The following is a 16,074-nucleotide window of genomic DNA, read 5'->3' on the forward strand; positions in this document are numbered from 1 at the left end:
TGTTGCAGGTTTTTTCAGCAAAATTTGACTGCTGGCCGAAGGCCTAGATCATCTGATCAAACACACAGAGTCAGGCTTCTTTGCTGGAATGAAAATCTGCAGCCACCTTAGTCCTTTGTGAATCACGTGAAGACCACAGGCATACAGTATTGGTCATGTAATACTCTTGATGTTGGTATAATGACCAAATATGCTTTGATGATAGAAGGAATCTATATATATACTTACCATGCAGTCAAACCTGACACTGATTTCTCCACCTAGTGCCAGAGGGTTGAACCAATTCAAGCAAGATGGGTCTTAACAAAAGCCTAAGACATTCATATTGTTATGAATGAATTTGCCTCTAGAGGGCCAACATGACTTTGCATTTAAGGACCTTCTAATATTCCACAGACACACCCACAAAAGAGTCACATCTAAAAAGAATGGAGAGTGAAATAACACATTATTACGAAAAACACTCTGTAAAGTTCAGGCATGCATCTTCACAGCCATTTAGAAACTTCTTGACATGCTTGAAGATGGCATGATGTTACAAGCTACAATCTAACCCATTACCTGTTGTTTTTTGTTTTAATAGGCAAGTCACCAGATCAGATTAATCCCCAGGACACACTAACACATTTCTGTTTTTTCCTCTTGTACAGCATATGAAGACTCAAGTTCACGCCAAGTAAACTTATTCAGTACAGCCACATAATTCAGCTTCAGGTCAAGTCAAATCCCATATCCCAGCTTCACCCATCTTTAAATGTCTGTGTTGCCAATGATGGGTGGTAGAAAAGACTTAGTGGCAAAACAGAGTGACTCTTAAGTATCAGGTGTTGGTTGTTTGATTCACACCTGTAGCCTTCAGTTATTGCAGCTCTTACTTGGGGGGGAAGTGATGCGCTGGTTTTATAACCTTAAATTTTGTGGTTGAATTTTTTTTTTTTTGCCCAGACAAGTATGTGGGAAAATGCCCCTTCTGAGACCTGAAGAGTTTTGTTTGAAGTGGAATGCCGTTTTATTGCAATGGAATGGGAAACTGTTGCATGTTTCCTGTCGATCCATGGCTCATAGACTTTAATGAAGTCTTGCCTCAAGCCATTGTTCAGGTTTGGAACTGGAAGGCTCCCAAATTCACATATGGGCATATTTAACTCACAAATGCATTTCTTAAGTAACCGCATATGTTTCTCTTTTTATTTTGATGTAAAGTGAAATAAAAACTTTTGGGTATTACACTTATTTTTCAAAAACAGTGAGTACCATAACTCTCTTAAATCTAATTATTCATCAACTGTGAGGCCCCTATATAACCCTGACCCCTCCTCCTCAGAAAAAAACTCTACCCAAACATGCTGAGCTGAGTTAGTCATAGTTAATGGCACTGTATTAGAGCACTTATGCGCTTGTCATCTAATAACAGAGAATATAATAATCTGAGCAGTGGAGAGTTAGTGGCCAAACAGTGATGAATTCATTTGCTTCTGTCTGGTTAATAACATAGAGCTTTACTTTTTTTTTTGCTAATTTATTATTATTATTATTATTATTATTATTATTATTATTATGTAATTTACAGTTATAGTACATTTTCAAATGTGGCCTTAAAGTTATATAACCTAACCTAACCTTACCTAACACAACATAACATAGCATATAACAGCATAACAGTGTATAACAGTCGAAGGGAGAAATAAGCCATGTTTATCATATTATTTCATTAGACTGCACGGTTCCTTTAAATAAGCCAATAATAAATCAATAATTAATAGATGTCTCTCATTCCTCTTTACAATTCTCTGTCAGCTCATTTGTTCATTAAGTGAAAAACCAAAATTATTAGCATTGTTATTGTAGCTTTGTATTTGTAACTCTCTGACAGGCTCTCAGACGGAAACTCCCACTAATCCCGGTTTTGCCATTTCTCATTTGGATCTGTTTTAGAGCTGTGACGTCCAGAAAGCCATACAGACCAGGAATCCTGCAAAGGAGTCAAGAGGATTAGAGGTTCTTTCTGTGTGTGTGTGTGTGTGTGTGTGTGTGTGTGTGTGTGTGTGTGCGTGTGTGTGTGGGTGAGTCTAATTTGTTTTTGTCTTATACTGCATTTACTGTTATACATTTGAGAACACTGACTGTGCATGAACACTCAAATGGTATAATTTAACTAATTTTGTGAACATTAATGTGCCTACGCATCTTATATTAATATGATTAATACATCCCTAATGCATATATAAAAGCTAAGCTTTTGTAGGCAGATAAAAAAAACTAAGAATCAATCTTGCATAAAGCATGTTCGCTGTCCTGCCAGCAGCAGTCACAACATATCTGACTCGAGTCCACCCATGTATTAACAAGCCCATGTTTTCCCTCATTTACTGGTGAAAAGTCATCCCCTTTTCATTTTCTCCTTCAGAATAAATAGCTTACAATGGCCCATCCCTTTTCGTACAAATTGTGCAACATTCTGTACCTTGTATGTTTTGTATCAGTGATCATGCTGGACCTCCCCAGGGCAGAGATTACCCTGTGCTTTCCCTTTCAGGTTATCCTGTTTACATTAGTTTGTACTAATGTAATTAGAGGAAATAGGCCAGATGTGCAACCATTAATTCAGGCATTGCCCATATTCAATGATGTGTTATGTACTCTGACACCATCTGACACCAATTCCAATTTTGACTTGAAAGAAATATATTTATTTTCTGTTGTAATATCTGGAGGGGAATGTCACTTTTTGTATTTGACTGATGTTTAGAAGAATGTTCTGATGTGTGTGTGTGTACGTGTGTGTACGTGTGTGTGTGTGTGTGTGTGTGTGTGTGTGTGTGTTTTACTGTGCAAGCTGCTCCAATGTACCCATGAGAAGCGGAAACAGGATTGACCGATCGCAGCCCTGGAACAGACTCAAGAGGAAGTTGCAGGAAAAAGGCGTCAACATCACCTCAAGCTGCAACCCTAATGCAAGGCAATTAAAACAGCAGGCATTTTCAAATTTATTTCACATAAAACCTAGAATAAAAAACCTTCATTGTTAACATTTTATCCCATGTGGTGGAGGTTCTTGAAAATGTTGCAGCCTGGAAACTCTTTAAACATTAATGCAATTCCACAGACATCAGACACTTCACAGACAGATTTATTTAAGAATAGAGACTTTATCCAACTAGTCATCTATTAGCAAGATTGTTAAAAAGTGTACAGGACAATACTGGCTATTCATTAAACCTTTAAACTCAACAAATCCTTTATCAACGTTCCACTAACAGAATGCAATAGATTAAAACAAAACATTATTTACAGACACACTTGTTTTTGCATTATTAATGTTTTTGAATAACATCTGTTATATTCAACTAACCATCTACTAAAGGATAAATCTAGGACCTTAACATTGAATATACAATAATAATTTATTGTAATTTTTGCCACTGCTGTGATTTCCTGGACCCCACACTGAGGGCCCCTGCCATAGATAATACATTAAAAATTATTTTTGTGTTTGAAACAGAATTGACAAAGTAAATACTTGAGTGAACAAAGAAGATTGATATTTACAATTGCACTGTTTGGTTCCAACACTCACTGCATGTTGAACTCAGTGGTGGTCCAGGCATATAATTAGTGTTTGCTGCACAGAAGGCCTTATCTGCATTATAAATGCGTTGCTGCTAAAACAGCCACTACCAAGATGTGAGAAAAGAGACAAATACTGTGCTTGTCTTCCATCCGCTGAGGCAGAGACATGGTCTTCACATTCACTTACCCATAAAGTATAATGTAATAATCAAAAGTAGCCATATAAATGAACTTGTTTGAGATGTTTTTCACAATGGTATGTTGAATGTACCACTTTCTATTTTAAAAATAGTTTATGCTGTAAGGTGAACTGGAATTACTGTTGTTCACCCATAACACATACCCATTAGTCATGTTTGTGTGAGAGAGAACCTTATGGGCCAGTATTATATGTTAGTCAGATCTAGTGTGTTAGTTAGTATAATCCCATTCTACTAACGTTTTTTTCTCTCAGCCTAAAAAAGGCTTATGTACGGTGTAACTTGTTTGTGTACATAGTAATTCTAGGGGCTTTCTTTTTCAAGATATAAGATACTTTGCAAACTTTGGAAAACAACCAGCAAGAATGAGTAATCACTTCTGATTGGTAGCCTGTGATGTTATAGGTCTTGTATTGGGAGTTTAGTGATTCCCTTAGAGATCTGTTCTAGGTTGGTCATTTGAGCCTTCTTGGCTCATTAAACTTTCTCTTTCCCTCTCACAGGAAACAAAAACTGATTAAGGTTTAAATTCTAATGTTACACAATTCCAACTCTACCTCCCTATGACGTCAAATCATGATGAGTAGTCAGTGTGGACAGCTGCCAAGATTTAATGTACTTTCTATCACCACAGGACAAATTAAATTTAAATCCAACTTTACAATTAGCTTTCAACAAATTATGAGCCACTGAAAATTACTTTGCATAACAGGTGTCTCAAAAGCTTTGAAGTTAAAAGATCGGGGTGAAAGAGAGGAAATCAAATAACTGTAGTGTCATCTTTGCAAAGAGAGATTCTATGTAGGTAAAACATTTTCAATGTCATTTTATTTTAGGGTTAAGTTTTAACCTAAATGTGTTCTTGGCCCTCAAGTAAAACATATACAGTATTATATACAGATCATATATATATATATATATATATATATATATATATATATATATATATATATATATATGATCTGTATATAATACTGTATATGTTTTACTTGAGGCCAAGAACACATCTAGGTTAAAACTTAACCCTAAAATAAAATATTTGAAGATATGAGTATACTGGGGTTATTGAGTTTCTGACCACTCGAAGGCTTAACAATAATTCACATTCCCCTGTAGGACATCTATAGCACTATCGAAACATCCCTTGTGAGGTTTATATATTCTATACATGACTGACATATCAGTCATTTCTTTTCAGACATCAGTCAGTCAGCAAAGACTGGCCTGTGGAAAGAGCCCTTATATGACACATTAATCGTATTTGCTAGATGGATGCTATGCTTTCACAGAGCATGTTGTAATGAATTTTTATGAAGGGAACACCATATTTGCTATCATTCACCTTTCTCTGAGCTATCTGGACAAAATGTCATATTAAACTAATCACAACTGAACACTGACTGAATAACACTGATGGAATAACATGTATAAAATAAGTTTCTTGGTGTGCATATGATGGAGACTGTCAACACCACCTGCCCAGCCAATAAAAGCCCAGCAATGCCTCTAATTTTCATGGAGGCTACAAAGAATCAAACCTCTTCCTCCCATCATCACCACTTACAACAAGTGGCTGATGGAAAATATCCTGACCAGTGATCTCATAACAGAAACTGCACAACCTCCAAATGAAAGTCCGTACAATGAATTGTAAGACCAATAAAGATCATCAGGTTGTCTCTGCTCAGTATTGGCACCTCATAGTACAACCACTGTTTTTGCAAAGCTACTATATAGGAGCACCCACCTCACCATCACTAGACTCACTTTCTTTTGTCAGATCAGATTACCCAGATTACTCAGCACCCTGCTGCCTCCCAACACTCACCTGGGCTATCAAACATCTAACCCAGTATGACTAAATACTACCAAACACTTTACTTAATACTACCAAACACTTTACAAATGTACATCATTTAACTTTTTTTATTAGGGAAATGTGTTCTGATGCTATTATTGTTTCTATACCTATTTTACTGCTACACTATAGCTCAGGTACTGTATGTGGTACATCAGATATCAGTTACATGTCCTGCACTCATCTTACACTGTTATGTATTGCATTTGTTTCAGTGTATACATGCTATTTACCAGAATAATAAAAACCCATTTGACTTGACTTGACTTAAAATAACACCTTATTTGAGTTTTCTTGAAATTATGTCCAGTGAATGTTTATGCTAATAGCCTCAATACAATATTCCCAAATGTATTCATTATATTGTAAAGAAAATCATGTCTAATGTTTATTTTATTATTAAGTTTATTATTATTTTTATCCATTCTCTTGAAGGGTGCCAATAATTGTGGTTGCCTGCATGTGCAAATGCACATTGCCAGACTGAGGAACTGTAAGACTAGGCACTTCTATTGTGTAGTTTCAACATTTCAAGAGTGCTGCATGACACCTGGCATGTTGTAAATGCTACCTAATCAAACAACTTTGGGTAAAAACTAAAGAATCTACATGGAACTAAGTATAATATCTATCATCATCACTGCAGAAAGCTGGTAGTTATAATAAGCACTTACTTTATCTCTTCGTGTTTTCTGAGTTTTTATATACGTACTGTGTCATTAAGGGCCTGCTGGATTTTTTTTTTAGCCTCTTGGTTCAGAGGCTCCTCTTTCTCATGTTCTTATCTTGAGCACCTGGTGGCAAATGCTGAAAGAATTAAAGCTAAGTCTGAACCATGTCATTACAGAACCAAAAAAAAGTAGCCCTTCTTTCCTAAAGTGTCTGAAGTATTTTTAATGCTGAACATGAGTATCTGCCTTGAGATTGATCTTATATCATAATTTCAGTGAAAAAAAAAGATGGCACTTGACATGTATAATGGCCTTCACTTGGACAAATGTTCACATTTTTGGCTATAAGCTGAATGTTTATGAGAATACATGTTTCTCATAACTGAAATTGTTGTTATATTTGCATCAAATCTATGGCATTTTAAAAAACTGATTACCCTTAAAAAGTGAAAAGAAAGAAAATTGTATTTATATGATTGTATTCCAGTCAACCGGAAGAACACAAAATGTATTTAGAAGTTTGATTACCTTTGGAAAACAGCATTGACAGCAAACTGGGCAATTATAAAGAACTATAGGTTTGACAGTGGGAAATGTATTTTCACTTTGATTATTGGCATTAATCATCAGTCTCTGCTTCACCTTAATGTAAAATTTGCTTTAAAATGCACTAGCCTCATTGTCATCTCTCTACTTGATTCATATTCTTGATTCAAGGTTGTGATCATGAACTTAAATCATTTCCATGTATGTTTTCTTAATAGAGATGTCAGCATTGTAGGTGTATAATCGCTCAGTGTATAATCGCTGTATTCCTTTGGCAAACCTCCAAAATTCAGCCACAGATATTTTTAACAACATTTTCTCAGACTGCCACATATATATTTATGTGGTATTTCTACACGTTTCAACACAAAGCCTTCATTATGTAACAAATAGGGCTGGCCAATATACTGTTTTCCCCAACAAATGTCTTCTGAGTGGCAGGCTTTATCTAAATACAAACATATGACTACACCTGAGGTGTGTTGGGTGGGGAGGGGCTTTAGGTTTAAATACTAAGATGAAAGGGCTGTTTTAATGCATGGACTCCTCATTGTTACTTATTAAATGCTGCCCCATGGTAATGGTAAGGTAATATAGAGCCTGTGCCCACACAAGTCATATCTTTAATGTTGTGTATGTGTTAATGTCGTCTGTGCCTGACCCTAGCTGGAACCAAAAAAAAAAGTTAGGTTTTGTTTTGTTTTAATGTGCTGATGATGTCAAGCTGTTAGAAAACATCTAATCAAACACCAAAGTCCGGTTATTCAGTGAGAAATCGCCTGAGCTTTTAACATTTCTACTGTATGTTTGTAGTGCTAGTGGCTACTAATTAGAGAACTAATGACTATAAAGGAAAACCTTTGGAAATGTCACTACTTTATTTTTAGAACAATTTCTTCTACTTGCTTTACATTTTTTGCCTAGTGTATTTGTCTGAGGTTAGTGGTCTTGTGTGTTACATGTGGCCTTGGTGAAACCTGCAGACACTTCCTCCTGCCTGCCACCACATCAGAGGGCATACCTTTGTTTTATAGGTCAGGTTTATCTGTGCCAAGTTCTTGGAAAATTTCATTAATGGGAGATTTAGCAATATAACTAACGCAATGTCTAGACGTTATTTTACCACAGGTCATAGTAAAAAAAAAAAAAACAGGTGACAGTGGTTACATGTGGAAAGTGTAAATATAGTAATAAAAATAATCACTGCAAAATGCTAATTTTGCTAATAAATAATCATAGCCTTTTCACGACCAACTGCGAACAGATTAAAAGGATACTATTAACCAGCACTGGGTACCATCTCTAAACAAACAAAATCCCATAAGCAAGCTCAATGCGCACACTGTAACCTTGCCGTATCCAAAACAGTCAATCACGTTTTACAATCAACAGACAGGTGTGGACCATCAACAACAGGATGACCATGATGAACACCTCCCATGTCTCCTGCTGACTTCCTCTTTCTGTGACATATCCAGAGAATGTCCATGTTGGAGGGAGGCAGGACCTGCTGGGTCTATTTCTAGTTGAAGCGCATCAAGAACAATATTTACATGGCACCACTAAGTGGACTTGAAAAATAACCTCTGAAAATTTACATCAGCTATCAGTGATAACCTGAAATTGCTAAGAGTTAAACTTTGAACCTGCTTTAGCTTTGGAATGTTTGTTTTTTTCAGCTAAGCTTGACCAGAACTGGATCTTTGCTGCTGACCTCTTGTATCTGATTACGCTTGACCAACACTAGCTTTTCACATCATAGAGCTGAAAGAGTGTTGTGTGTACTCGTAAATAAGGACACAAGGATTTGTTTAAAGTGATACCAGGTGGGAAAGCTTTACCTCAATCTAATAAAGTGTTACAAACCACACGGTGACCCTCTGTACTCTGTACACGACAATGATACTCAGAACAGTTGTACTTAAGGTTCTAAGGAAAGCTTCAGGCTTGTTTTATTTTGGTTTATGAAAATAAATTGGATGAAATGTTTCTTATTTTAAAACATCCATCTTGTCTGTCTGTATATTATTTTGACACAGCAGAGTGAAGGACTTTCTGTCCATTCCTCAACCTGACAAAAAGAAACAGTAGAGAGTAAGAACAGTGTTGATGTATTTGTACGTGCAGAGGGGGTAAGATGAACGTGAGGCCGTAGCCTGTGTGAGGGTCTCTGCTCTAGTTTCCCTTTTTTCTCATTTTTTCCACCGTCAGGGGCCACACAAACAGTAGACTGAAAACAGATAGGAGTATCATGTGGTGTTGGAATGAAAGCAAACTGACAGGCAAAATAGAGATTCACTATGGTATGTTTCCCACCAGAAAGAGGCTCAGATTATGAAATGGAAGTGTTTTTTAAATTTGTAATTTTTTTTTTTGTCATAAATACGAATTTAGTAAATTAGTCAGTATAAGAAGAAAAAATAGTGTTTGTCTATGTATTGTGTGTGTGTGTGTGTGTGTGTGTGTGTGTGTGTGTGTGTGTGTGTGTGTGTGTGTGTAAAAAGGGGGGGGGGTTTGTAATAGTTGATAATAAATGTAAATTGGATGGGGTGGTGGCTTTATTAAGAGGGTTTTTTGTAAAACAGAGCATGGCCTTTTATTTACTCAGGCTCAAACAAAGGAACCAGGCAACAACAGTTTTCACTTCACGCTGGCCATAGCTACCCTGCCAATACCGGTCACCCCTCCCTTTGTGCATTTCCCTTTCTGGCTGTGCCAAGCACACTGGAGCTCTTTTTTGGTACCAAGAGTGTGTCTACACACTTGCACAAAAGCAGAATAACTTGACCTAAACCCCACACCCGGCACTGTCACTGATTTTATTGACTCATAGTTGTGAATCCATTTCCTCATCTAATATCTCACGTCAGACATGTGAATGTAAAATTGTGTTAGTTTGGACTGAAAATGTGATAAAGATTTATGCACTTACGAGGCGGGTTTTTAATAAAGTATTGATTCCTTCTGATTCCTTGCCATGGGAGCTCAGCAGTTAAGATGTACTGTATGTGTGATCAGAAGTTTATGAGTTAAAATCCCAGAAACTGGCATGCTGTGACTGCTTAACTCTGTGTTCAGTTCAGTATAAATTACTTTCCAAATGCTGTAAATAAAAGGGCATTGAGTGTGTTTTTTTTATATGCTTATACAAACTGAAATATTTATTTACTTGATGACTATTTAGACACATTACCAGCAAATCAGCATGCCAAAATATTAAAATGTGTCAGCAAGCATCAAATTGGAGTTGAATCCTAAAAATATCTTGGACAACCATCATTTCAATTTAGCAAACATGCTGCATGTTACTTTGTTGTGACATAAAATATGGACGTCATGCTTATCAGGGCTGTCTGACCCAAGTGATGTCTGAAATGAGTATTGCCTTTGGCCAGTCAATGGACTACTCAAGATTACAAAATCGGAAACATACTTTAGCACGAATTCCCATCTGCTGATTTTGGTACCAGGTTAGAAAGGTTAAATAAATTCAGTATGGATACCTATCTTGGAAAAAGAATTAATGAAAATAATATTAACAAAATTTGGGATGTTTTTTAGTTCCATACTGTATCATGTTATCAGTGCATAAAAGTGATGATTATGTGGTGGAAATTCGTAGATAGTTCTGGTAGAGCTTAGTTCTTTCTTAAAGCTGCAGTAATGGAAGACTAGAATATAATATCAGTATAGGGAAGACCAGTCACGCATGCAGTGTGCCCGATGTGCAGAAATAAACTGACGTAGAGTGAAGCCGAGTAGACACACAAGGGTTTGTTTAACCAACATCTTGGTGGCTCGGGCCAAAGGCAAACTCTATTGTTATGCAACACTTTAGTCTTCGTGAATGGAAAATGGGTAAATCTAGTTGAATGGAAGGCCCCGCAGCAAGAAAAAGCATGAAAGACTGAAGGGGCTTAGAGCAGTAATGGTCCATCCAAGGCCTTCCTTACATTTCCTCATGTCTTCCTTTCAGTTTTAAATATGTGTATATGTGTGTGGAAAAAGGGTATGTGGGAGGGTTTGGGGTAGGGTATATCCAATAGTCGGTTTCCTATTTCTGTTTTCCCAAACCTTGTTGAAATCATCCACACTGGTGACAAATATTGGTCCCCCACAATTCCCTGCTGTGTTCCTCCTCCCGGATGCTTGCCTCCAAATATGCCCTCAATACAAAGCATCTTGCCAATGGCACCATTAAGGATGACATCACCACTTGGCATGCAACAACTACTGATGGAAAAAAAGAGAAGTAATGAGGTCGAAATGGCCAAGGCGGACTGAGTGTATGTGTGAATGAGTGTGTTGGATGAGGCAACAGATCAAACACGAGAGGCAACGTTGGACGTGTAAAAGAGCACAGATTTCTCTCCACCTCTAAAACTAGGGATTTGTTTGTGTTTTGTTTCTTTTTTTAAGTATTTGTTTAGGATAAAGAGAGAGAATGGGACCATGGCATCCTATGTATAAAAGATTGTAAAAGATTAGTGATTGAAATATTTGAAAAGACATTTGATATTATTTAAAACATGCAAAAAGCCTAATAGCAGTTATATACCATTTTCACATATACAAACATGCTCTAGTCATGTTAGTGTACTAAGCACAAGAGGAACTGTTTTATCAAGCTTTCTCATCACTATGTTGTGCAATGGTATACTTTTCAAAATAATGTGCACACACTTGCACAGACATCAAGCTTGGCATTCAGCCTAAGCCAGTGCTCCCATAGTGAGTATGCACCAGTCCTGTTTCCACAGTTTGCCACAGTTTCATGATTTAAAAAAAAAAAAATTTTTTCAAACTTCTTTCCCTGCAGTTTTTCATTTAACACCAACAATCCTGGTATAAAGCCCCCTATTATATAACAGGAGGCTCTTTCTTTTTATGCTTACTTTCTTCTGAATAGGGCAGCTAACAGAGGGGCTCATCAAAACAAAGTGTTTTTTATATAAACATAGGATTCATCTCATCTAGTAATTATTTAGTTATGTGTAATTCAGTAATCTAATTGGCAGCCCTGTGCCTTTTTTATGTTGCCATGTCTTTCTCACATTTTTACCTTTATTTTTTTTCTGTTTCCATCCAAATTATTTTACTAGAAAGATTAGTTTAATAGACATATTAGTGGAATCTGCAAAATAATTAAGAAACCTTAGTGTTTTCATTTTATTAATTGTAGACCACCAGTGTAACTTCTGCAACTTTCACTATTAAGACTGGAACCTATCTTTAGCTTTTATGTTCTTCTTTTTTTTTTGTTCTGCCAGTTTAAAACGGTGATTGTTGGGAAAAGGGAAAGCTAAGAAAGGGGTGTGTCCAATGTAAACCAACCCCTCCCCCAGACTGTATACATGACGATAGTGCCAAAGCTCTCTTTTTCTTTGCTATACATACAGCCTATTTAGTGATGTCCCATTGTGTGCAGGACACGCTTTGTCAGGTTCTTTTAGAGGACTTCCTTTACAAGGCGCTAGCCTTTGAATATTAACTGTGTGATCACTCTAGCCACACAAGGAGCCTCCTTTGAGCCCTCAGTCAAAATAGCCAAACTTTAGCTAAACAGTTGGTTCTGCACATTGTGCTGTCACTGAAGCTTGCATAGGTACTAATAAAGAAACTCTTAAGTAAACTCAAGGGTCTGCAGATTCAGTTTTGTTGCCTAAAAACCTCTGCGAAAGAAAACCCCCAAACATCCTTATCACAGTAGATAATAGAAACTTTACCATTAGACTAAATCGACACCTACATAGACTATGTTTTGTTTGTATTAATACAATGTAAGCATTAGACTATGCCTCCAGACCAGTCTAAATGGTATTAAAAGGCAATTTAATAAGGAAACATTTGTCTTGTTGGAACCTATTAACTTTCAGATCCTAATGCAACTGTAAATAAGTGCCTTATTAAAGGCAGCACTGCTAGGAAGGTAAATCTGTTAAGCCTATAGATAAAAGACCAGCCAGAGCTAGTATTATCTGTAAAATATATGGTGTGCTATACATACCCAATTAGAGTGGTAAAGGTCTTGGCTAGTCAATTTTGCCATTTATAAAAACATTTCTCAATTCAGGGAATAACATTTTAAAAGGTTTAAGTATTTATGACCCAATTAAACATAAAATGGCTGTTTAAAAGCTTTTGACTGATGATGCACGTTATCGTCAGTACCTTCTGTGCCTGATAATTAAAAAGTTCAATTTGCTGTAATCACAATACTTTCATGTCATCTTTCAATATCTGTAAAATAAAAAATCAGCAGAAGCAGGAAGGAGACTTTTGGGTGGAGAAGCTTTTACTTGTGTTTTTTCAGTCTAATAAAGCTTTTTTTTTTTTGTACCAGATTTCAGGAAATCCTTATTGGAATTGGAAGCACCTTGTCAGAACAAGCAACAAGTCTTAGACAAACTGTTCACTGCATATTGATATAGACTGTATTTAGAAAAAATGAATGATGTGTCATCTGCTTTTTTTCATTGTGTCCACCCCTTTTTGTTTCACTATCTTCGACTAACATGTAAACGCTTGCCTTAGAAATCCAATGAGCAGCAGGCTCTCTCTGAGGTCTCCTGGTTACACAGAACTCCTTCATTATATTTAAGTGTAGGATACAAAGCCTCTACATTTACAACACAATATGGAAGAGAATAGGAACTGTCTTTTTGATCTGGAACAAGTCCCATGGCTTTTGGCCAAGAAGAAATTAGTGGAGTAAACAGTAGAGTCCACAAAACAAAAAACTTTTTTTTGAGGGCCCATGTTTACTCATGCAGCAAGATTTTTGACCGAGTTTTTGCTCTTGTGTTGTGCACTATAAAAAAATATTGGTTTAAACAGTCTTTTTTATTCACTGTTGTTCTTCTTTTTTTCTATGTGTCAATTTTATAGCGCTTTTGTCTGAAATTTTGAAAACAGAACACATGGGTTCTCTTAAAAGTCATGTTCTGCTGGTCTCTGATGTGGTACAGGTGTTCTGAAACCCCCTTTGACTTGATTCTCAAAAGCCTCCACAAGCCCCCTAGCAGAGAGGAACTGTAGCCAACACTGCAAACAAAATCAGCTGATTTTCAACCCTCATTTATCTCAGATTGTGCCATATATTCAGTGGAAGGTTGTAAAAGACATGTGTAAACATCAGATCTGTTTCTGTAACACACAATCTACTTTTGGACTGATCTAATTACATCAGTGGCTCACAGATCTTTTCTATGATTGTTTTTTTTGTTGTTGTTTCGCCTTGTTGGTTCTTGACAAAACCTCCTGACAAAGTGTGCAAAAATGAAAAAGACTCCTAACAGGAATAACCTGTTGTACAATTATCAATAGATATTAACCCCCTTTTGACTTTGTTTTGTTTCTCTATGAATGTTGGACTGCTGTGAGTCTAAGGGATGTTACTGGGCTCACCTGTATAACTCTCTCATGACTTCAAAGTGAGATTAAGATTTCAAAAGAACTGGCCTGGACTAATCCACCGCACCAGCCTCTGCCAAGCAACCTCTCTGCACTAGGCCATTAGGTTCTGAGCCCCTATGTGCATACTTGCTGTTGGGAAAGAGGACATTTTTTGGAAAAACACCAAAAAAGTCCCACTGGCTGTGACTCACTCGCATGTCTGCACAATCTATCAATGCATCAATACATAATATACACAAGCAAAATATTAAACTTTTTTCTTTAATCTGTTTTGCATGCCTATGTGTGCTTACACCCTATCCACGTGCTAAATGCAATGCAATACCTATTTACCATTAGTGCAATAGGATTACCCACATTTGCTAACATCAATTTCCCTGTGGCTGTAGGTCAGGATGTACTGCAAAACATTCTTGTGATTGTGGCATTTCATTGTATTCAAAGACTGAAAATGTATTATGCAGATTAACACACCAGACAAAAAATAAAATTTATTTTTCTGTTTTAGCATGCCCTCGTTATCCCTCAAGGTAAGAAGAAAATCAAAGCAATATAAGCTATAGGGGCATAACCTTCATCACTTTTCTGAGAAGTGCGTGAGTAGGTTGACCCGAAAACAAAGCTAGCATGGCATAACGGCACCTCCACCACCTCCTGTGAATGAACTGTGTCGTGACTCAACACTCACACTGTAATGTGATAGCCTCACATGTCCACACGTAGTTTTACTTCAGGGATCTTGGCTTTCCTGGCTTTCTTCTTTTACATGGAAACACCAGTTTGAAAAGTCCTCACCCTGTTTCTCATGATCATGTGGGTTTGATACTTACCTGACTCTCAGCACTGCATAGATCAAGGCTTTTACCTCGAGCCAGGTTTACACTGCTAAAGATTAAAAGAAGAACAAACTCACAGAATACCGAGTGACAACTAATGATCTCATCATTGGTTTTTCAAGTGGACAAAGTCCGGATTATGCCATATATTGGCTGTTCAAAGACTTAACACAGACACTGGCTGATAATAGTGGTGATTATCTATTACATTTGCAAGATAGAATCTAAACATTAATTTGTTTAATAAATATCCATAGCATCAACACTGCAAAGTGACACTTTTTACAGCTTGATTATAGTCTGATTTCAGGATCTTGCTACAGTGGCAAACTGAATGAAGGAAAAAACATTCTTTAACATAATGTGTTGTTGAAGAATGATTTTTCCTTCATTTACTCTGCCACTGTAGTTGGAATTTATACATGATTAGCTTTTCCTGTTTGGCCTGTGAACTTTTATCGATAAATTCAGCTTGGCTTCCTGGGCTTTTTGAAAACTCTTTTTAAAACCTTGTAGATGATTATGCATTTGTTGTCTGTACGCCTTAACCAGAGTAGAATAGATTTTCTGTTCCCAATTGAAAACAATCAAAATGACCAACATGAAAATATACATACAGATCTTTTTTTCATAGAGAAAATAGTGGAATTTTGGGACAAGCTATGTTGCAAGATTTGTTGTTTTAACAGAATTGTGCTTTTTACATTGATCAATTAACACATTTACGGTTTATTTGGAGCCTCACTGGGACCAAAAGTGCATGAACCGTGCACACAAGCTCAACTGGATGCCAGTCTGTGGCAAGGCACCATACACTTTGCACATGTTCAATCTAATTAATAAATGAATGAATGTGAATAAATTAATTTAGCATAACAAATTTACCTGCTGGAATGGTTTTTTTTTTATGTGGGAGAAAATTTGAGAATTTGGAGAAAACCCGCATGTACAAGGGGGACAAGTACAGAAAATCACAG

At 36.7% G+C, this 16,074-nt stretch overlaps 1 long non-coding RNA gene across 1 annotated transcript in view; it reads left to right on the forward strand.

The window, feature by feature from the left end:
* The window catches only part of LOC124385794, a 7,458-nt gene extending 4,422 nt beyond the window's left edge, over positions 1 to 3,036 (forward strand). The window contains exons 2-3 of the long non-coding RNA XR_006925798.1: positions 1,936 to 1,998; positions 2,837 to 3,036. This is a non-coding gene — a long non-coding RNA (uncharacterized LOC124385794). The remainder of the gene's footprint in view (positions 1 to 1,935; positions 1,999 to 2,836) is intronic.
* The last annotated feature ends 13,038 nt before the right edge of the window (positions 3,037 to 16,074 follow it).

The sequence above is a fragment of the Silurus meridionalis genome, chromosome 5 (assembly GCF_014805685.1).
Source record: "Silurus meridionalis isolate SWU-2019-XX chromosome 5, ASM1480568v1, whole genome shotgun sequence".
Lineage (NCBI taxonomy): Eukaryota > Metazoa > Chordata > Actinopteri > Siluriformes > Siluridae > Silurus > Silurus meridionalis.